Below are 7,167 nucleotides of genomic sequence, written 5' to 3'. Positions count from 1 at the left end.
ACTGTGCTGTCCATGATATATCTCTAGATTATTGAAATTCTATAATCTTTTTTGATAATGTTGGAATAAGCAGTTTTAGTCCAGTAACAACCTCCAACTGTAGGAAAAAGAAACAAATAACCCAATTACAGCATATTGATATTGTGTACATATAGTTTTAGGAATAATGTGAATTAAAGGAAGCTTTATGGTCGAAAGCATTTCTACTTTCTGATCCAAATTAGTAATTTAGAAAAATATTATGGTTACTTTTAAGGATAAATGCTTTTCTTTAGTCACAAATTATTAGGAGGAATAGTATTCAAAATATTTAGGGCGGTCTAAAATAGTTTTTTAAATGTATAAATATTTACTAACATTATACACAATGACTTTTCAGAGAAACTGTTTAAACCCAACGTTATCAGGTACTTATTAATGATATTTGCAATAAGGGGAACTGAGCCATATAAATCAGAAGTTTCAGGTTAAAGCCATGTGTAAGGTTAACTTATTTCAACTGTGGCAGCAACTGGGATACTTCAAGTGATCTTTGTGTTTCTAGATTGAAGAAGAAAGGAAGTTTGCTAGAATTCAAACTGGTACATGTATAACAGTCACCTGAGCATAGAATTGGAGTCATTCACTCCCCAGTCACCCAACAGCCTATGCTTTCCTACACACTCAGTTAGAAAATGACTGTGCTAGTGAAGAATTGGGTGGAGCCATTGTCTGTGGACTTTAATATGAGTTCATATCTCTAGGAGATGAAGAAAGACAATTTGGAAAAATAATTCTACTCAGATTGCTGAATATGGATTTTTATCTTATAATCATGTAAGCGCATTGTGATCCTGAGCAGTCCAATTCTTGAATCCTAGGCAATGCAGTTGTTTTTGTTATTTATCAGTTTAACTTGTTTGGATTGTGTGGGTCTGTAGGTTTGGATAGGGCTCTTCATAGTACTGTTGCCTTATTGACAAATAATCCAAGATCAATTGGTATGATCCTGAGCTATAAGCAGATTAATGAAGACCATCCATTTAAACTTCAGATATGCTTCCAAAGATTAATGGTGTGCACCCATATGGCTCCAGAACAAACACAGTTTGGATGTTAGTGGCCTCATGGATGGAACAACTGTTTTGCCCCTCGTGGGGCAATACTTGTACGGAAAGAAAAAAATTGTAGCACACTTAGCAATATTTGAACTGAGAAAGCTGTCTTCAATTAATATTCTAGAATGTTAAATAATGTGTACGAGATTAACAGCAGTGCTACTATATCAGCTTCTTAATTCCAATGTTTATGACAGGAAATAGTCATGGTTCTGTTCCCAATTACTATCTGTCTCCCCTGCTGGAACATGTCCATTTCAACTTTAAGTGGACTCAATTGTAGTACCTTCATGTTTAAAATACTTTGCCATTACTCAGTAACTGGACTCAATCAAAAAAATAAGCTTAGATATGCACTGACTGAAGTACTGGATGACTTCTTGTATCTGAAGAAATATTTCCAGGGGAGGAGTAGAAAAACTTAGGAAAACGTTACAGTGAATGCTTGATAGAGGATTAATGTGTACGTTCTATCCATATGTAAAATTTGCAGTAAAGTAACTTCAACAGATTACTGGTACATCTCACACCAAATAATTTGATTTATTTAGCCACTGGCTGGATGAGTATCAATGCTTGGCTTTACAAGAACAAAAGTTTGATATTTTTGTCACTGCTATTGATTTATTCAGATGTTTGTTTTCTGACTATGGCATCTGTTAAGTTTCTTAGTTACTTCTGTTTCATGTTTTCCTGAAGATTGTATTCCAACAGTTGGACATTTGAGTGGAGGATAATGCTCCTATTGTCTTGCTGATCAAAAATAAAACTGGCATTTTCTGAAAAACAACTTTGAAATTGTATTTTACTTGTTTAGAGTGAATAAATTTATTGCTCATTTTATATAAAGGTCCTTTTGCACCAGTGTATTCTGTACAGAACTATGGGTGAGCCTATCAACAGCAAATATGGGAGAGAACTAGTCTGTGACTGGAAGCAAGCCATGGCCTGGAGCTGCGGCAATGAGTCTGGGGCCTGGATCTAGGAATAAATGAGAGGTATTCGGGGGACTCTGGGAGGAGAAGGAGATGAGAGTTTCACAATGAGGAACAGGCAATGATAGGCAGATGCTGGAGAACTGGAAGTCGGACAATGACAGTGAGGTGGGGTGGGGGATGATAGACTGCTGGGTTACCCCAACTAATTTTTCTTTTTCTTTTAAAAATCAGCTTTTACCAAATTGCATTTAAGTCTCGGTGGAAAGAATAATTTGGCCACTTTTAACATTAAATGTTTGCTGGTAGGATAATAGGCCTGATGGAAAATTTTGGAGTGCAAAGCTCCATGGATTATCTCCTTAAAGGCAGTAAGGCAGAATAAGGGAGAAGGGTGAGGAAGAGAGATGAAGAGGTAAGAATGTGAGAGAGGGAAGAGCTTAAAAATGAGTTGCTGGAAAAGCGCAGCAGGTCAGGCAGCATAAAAGGAACAGGAGAATCGACGTTTCGGGCATAAGTCCTTCTTCAGGAATGAGGAGGGTGTGCCAAGCAGGCTAAGATAAAAGGTAGGGAGGAGAGGTTTGGGGGAGGGGCGTTGGGAATACGATAGGTGGAAGGAGGTTAAGTGAGGGTGATAGCTGGAGAGGGGGTGGGGGCGGAGAGGTCTGGAAGAAAATTGAAGGCCAAGAAGGCAGTGCTGAGTCTGAGGGTTGGGAGGGAAACCAGGCTGTGAGAGGAGGAAACATCAGTCTGAAAGTCAACTCATTTCTGAGCACACTTTTATGTGAATTATTCAGAGGCCAACGTGGGATTGGGCCCCACTGAGGCAACCTAAAGTCAGTGTTAGTCCAACAGACTCTATCTCAGCCCCAGTTGCCATTCCCTTCTCTATGAATCATAAATTGGAGCCAATTCTTTTTCCCTCTTTCGCGAAAAGTTAAAAATTGGCTTTATTATTAAGCTTTACTGCTTGGCACATTTTAAGAATCATTAATATATTAATTATTCATTTAAATTATCGATTTATTGCTTTTGAATATTTTTTGATGAAGTTTATACTTGCAGTTGTGGCAACCCTTACCTTACTAATGTTTGTTCATTGCCCCCACAGGTCACTGACCCTGAGAGGTCTAGCGCACAGGCACATAGGCTGCCTACAACTGCGCCATCTCACAACTATTGAATCAGATAGCTTCCCAGTCAGATCAGGAGACAGGCAGGGCTGCCTTCTCTCTCCTGCCTTGTTTGTGTGCTGCATTGAGCCATTTGCCGAGTCCATCAGAAAGGATGCGAGCCTGAGAGGGGTGACTGTTCCTGGAAGCAGGGGCCTACAGGTTAAGGCCTCCCTGTACATGGATTATGTCGCCGTTTTCTGCTCGGATCCGCTGTCCATGCACAGACTCATGTGCATATGTGACCAGTTCGAACGGGCCTCGGGGACCAAGGTAAATCGAGGCAAGAGCAAACCCATGCTCTTCGGGAACTGGGCCAACCAATCCTCGATCCCCTTCACCGTCAGGACTGATTACCTGAAGGTGATGGGCATTTGGTTTGGAGGGTCTGGGGCGTGCGCCAAGTCTCTGGAGGAGTGGATCAGGAAAGCGAGGCAGAGCAACTGTCGCTCTCCATCGCAGGAAAAAACCTGGTCATCAGGTGTGAGATACTGTAAGTGTTGATATATGTGGCACAGGTCTGGCCTATTCCCAGAACCTGTGCCATCGCAGTCACCCGAGCCATCTTCCACTTCCATGTGGAGATCAAAGATGGACCGGGTCCGAAGAGACAGCACGTAAAAAGATCTGGGCAATGGGGGAAACAACACACCCAATGCCACCCTCACCCTGATGGCCACCTTTGTGTGTGGCTGCATCAAGCTTGTGTGGAATCCTGGTACGCAAACACCAAGCGTCACTACGTACTGAGGTTCTACCTGTCCCCGGTGTTGTGAAGGATGGGCCTGGCCACACTGCCGTGGAACACTCCGAGTAGTTGGACCGTTCCGTATCACCTGTCCTTCGTTGAGAAGTTTATGAAGAAAAACACCTTTGACCACAAATCCATCAGCAAGTGGTCAGCACGTAGAGCCTTGAGACCCTTGGGAAAAGGAGAGGGCGGTTCCTATTGAGCGCTTCTCTGGGCAGACTCTCAAAGTCATTTGGCAGAATGTCTCATCGCCAGAACTTTCCAACAAGCACTAAGACATGGCTTGGCTAGTGGTGAGAAGGGCTCTGCCTGTGAGATCATTTATGTATGCCCGGACTCTCTGCTGCACTGCACGCTGCCGTTGAAGCGGCTGTGGCGGGGACGAGATTGTCACACACCTCCTTCTGGAATGTGCCTATGCAGAGGAAGTCTGGAGAGGAATGCAGTGGTGTTTGTCGAGATTCATCCCGAGCAGCTCCGTGATGTGGGACACCGTGCTCTACGGTCTATTCCCTGGGATGCACACCGAGACGAACATCAACTGTGCCTGGAGATCATCAACTCGGTGAAAGACGCTCTTTGGTCTTGCTAAAGGAGCAGCATCATCACACTCTAAAGTTTTCTTTTTTCTCTCCCTCCCACTACTACTGGTTCTGCAGCTAATGTGGAGAGACACTGCTTTGATATGAAGCATGTTTGCCCTGGAGGTTTGGTGGGGTGATGCTGGATGTGTCCAGATGGGCCAGAAATGCAGAGTTAAAACCAATAGCAATTTGGCACCCCTCTGCTTGAATGTCCAAGCGGAGTGGGGAAGGCAAGGTGGAGGTGGAAGGCCCAACCAATACTGCAGTCTCCTATGGAAACTACCAAGCGGCCTGAATTTGGTTCCTCCTCTGGGCTGAGTGCCTCCTGGTAGCACATTGTCTCCTTACGAGTGCTGTCCAGGTTCCATGCTCCCATGTAATCATTACTTCAGTCCAGGGACCAATGGGTGGTGCAATGGACCGCAGCCAACCCAGAGGATGGTGGGCATGAGACTGCATGGTGGCCACCAGCCTTTCTATGCAGGCAGCTAGACTGTTGTGGGACTCGCAACACTGCTGCAGTGTCTGGGAAATGAGACTATTGTATCCCATAAGCCTTTTGGCCACTCGTATTCCTCGGATAAAGTCCTGATGCCTGACACCACAGGTCATCTCCTGTCTAGGGTTGAGTAGATGTCTGGTCTCCTGCGTGCCAGCAGCCTGGGATGTTTCTTCCTCATCCAGCTGTGGAGATATCACAGTGAGGTATACACCAAATTGTGTACCTACATTTTCCAAGGCTCTTTCCCTTAAAGTGTCACTATTTGGGCTCGTGGGAGGTGCAGGAGGCAACATTGCCAATGCTTCCTTTGAGGCCTCTGCACACATGTCCTCAGAGGTCCAGGAAGATGACTCTTCCAGAGAGTCATTTCTCTGCAGACATTGTGGGAAGGCTTGTGGAAGCTGCAAGACAGAAAAAGAGAGAAGGCATTGGGGTCATTTGTTAGGAGTCCTGTGCAGTGATTACGGTGAGAGCAGTGTTAATGAAAGAAGGGCAGAGGCAGTCAGAGTAGTACTTATTAATTTGGGAGGATATGCATGTCTTGGTATCTCTGCAGGAGTGACCTTGATCTTCCCCTGCGAGCGCCCCCTCCCATAATGGATGAGGGCATGGGTGTCAGACATATCACCACCATTTGGCCTCCCTCTACCCTGTTACGAGCTGTATTCTTCTTTAAAGAGAAAAGGTGACATGATAGTGAGTGGTACATCTATTAGTGCGGGTGTGTTTAGGGGAAAGGTTGTGCCAAGGGATTAAGGAGGCAACATAGAGGGTTTGCAGGATTAGTGATGTGGGTCAAGAAGGGGTGAGGGAAGATGTTGCAGGCAATAGTGACAGTGGTGGGACATGACCCTTGGTGGGAGATGGGAGCAGTGGCAAAATTAGAGCGAGTGAAGTGATAAAGAATGACGTTACCCCAGCAGAGTGAAGAAAGTCATTGACCTTCTTTCTGCACTATTGGCTGTTCCTACGCATACTGGAGATGGCACCAGTGACCTGTGAAACAACTTCAGACTAAGCTGGTATGCTCTGGTGGTGCAGTCTCCTTTGCTGGGTTTGCTGAAAGAGAGACCTTCTCCTTTGCACTACCCCGTCAACCAAGATCTCCAGTCTTTGTTGGAAAATTGCAGTGCCATCTTCCCCTTCTCCAGCAATACGACTCTATCCATCGCCAAGTAGGCAGCTTCAGAGCACTATTGCTCATCTGGGCCCACTGTGGGTATTTGAAAGAAGGCATTGTTGCAAGTGACGTGGGTGCTTTGGCAGAATATCCACTGAGTGGTGAGTTGTTCTGGAAAGGGTGTGTGGTAAGATGAGGCAGAAATCAGATGTGAGCAATTACCTTTGTCCTCTGGTTGGCAATAATGTGGAGTGAGTTTGGTAAGATAGGGTGAGAGAATTGCGAATACTCAAGGCAAAAACCTGCCCAGAAAACCTGGTCCAACACAGACTTAGTCAGAAATATGTAAAGGTCACCCCTGGAATGTTTTGCTCCATTAAAGGGCCAATATAAATACAAGTTGTTGTTGGTTTATTATTCTACAAGTCTTTCATCTTGAGTTTTCTTCCCTCTCCCCCAATTGTGATAATAATTAAAACAATTTATTCTTGTTTATCCTCATATTTCTTTTCATTCTAGCATCTATTTATTGGTTGAGACAATCAAATTTTATTTGCTCGGGGAGACACTTTAGTTTTTATGGAACTGTCTTTTAAAATGCAGCAATATAATGTTTCATTGAATTTTCATTGAGACATTTTCATTGCGTTTTATGATTGAAACACTGGTTTTTGTAAAGAGTGCTTTTTCTTGTAGTAGTGATCAGAACTAATGACTTTCTAATGACTAGATTGCCAGATAGTCCGGTACAAGGTTACTTCTCCATATCTATTCTTTGCTGAAGGTTAGGTATAAAATGGTATCCAAGTTGGTGTTTGATTTGCATGTTTTGCAATGCATTGAGGTTGAGGTTATTGTTGTGGTTCTGTTCGCCGAGCTGGTAGTTTTTGTTGCAAATGTTTCGTCCCAGTGCGAACATTTCCAGTGCGAGCAGCAGCGAAGGTAAGACCGTTTGGTTTTAAAAGTACTTACCGGTAGCGGGCAGCGGTGTTTTTTTTTTCTCTTT

This window comes from Chiloscyllium plagiosum, chromosome 6 (genome assembly GCF_004010195.1).
Source record: "Chiloscyllium plagiosum isolate BGI_BamShark_2017 chromosome 6, ASM401019v2, whole genome shotgun sequence".
Taxonomy (NCBI): domain Eukaryota; kingdom Metazoa; phylum Chordata; class Chondrichthyes; order Orectolobiformes; family Hemiscylliidae; genus Chiloscyllium; species Chiloscyllium plagiosum.
This window is presented reverse-complemented; position numbering follows the sequence as displayed.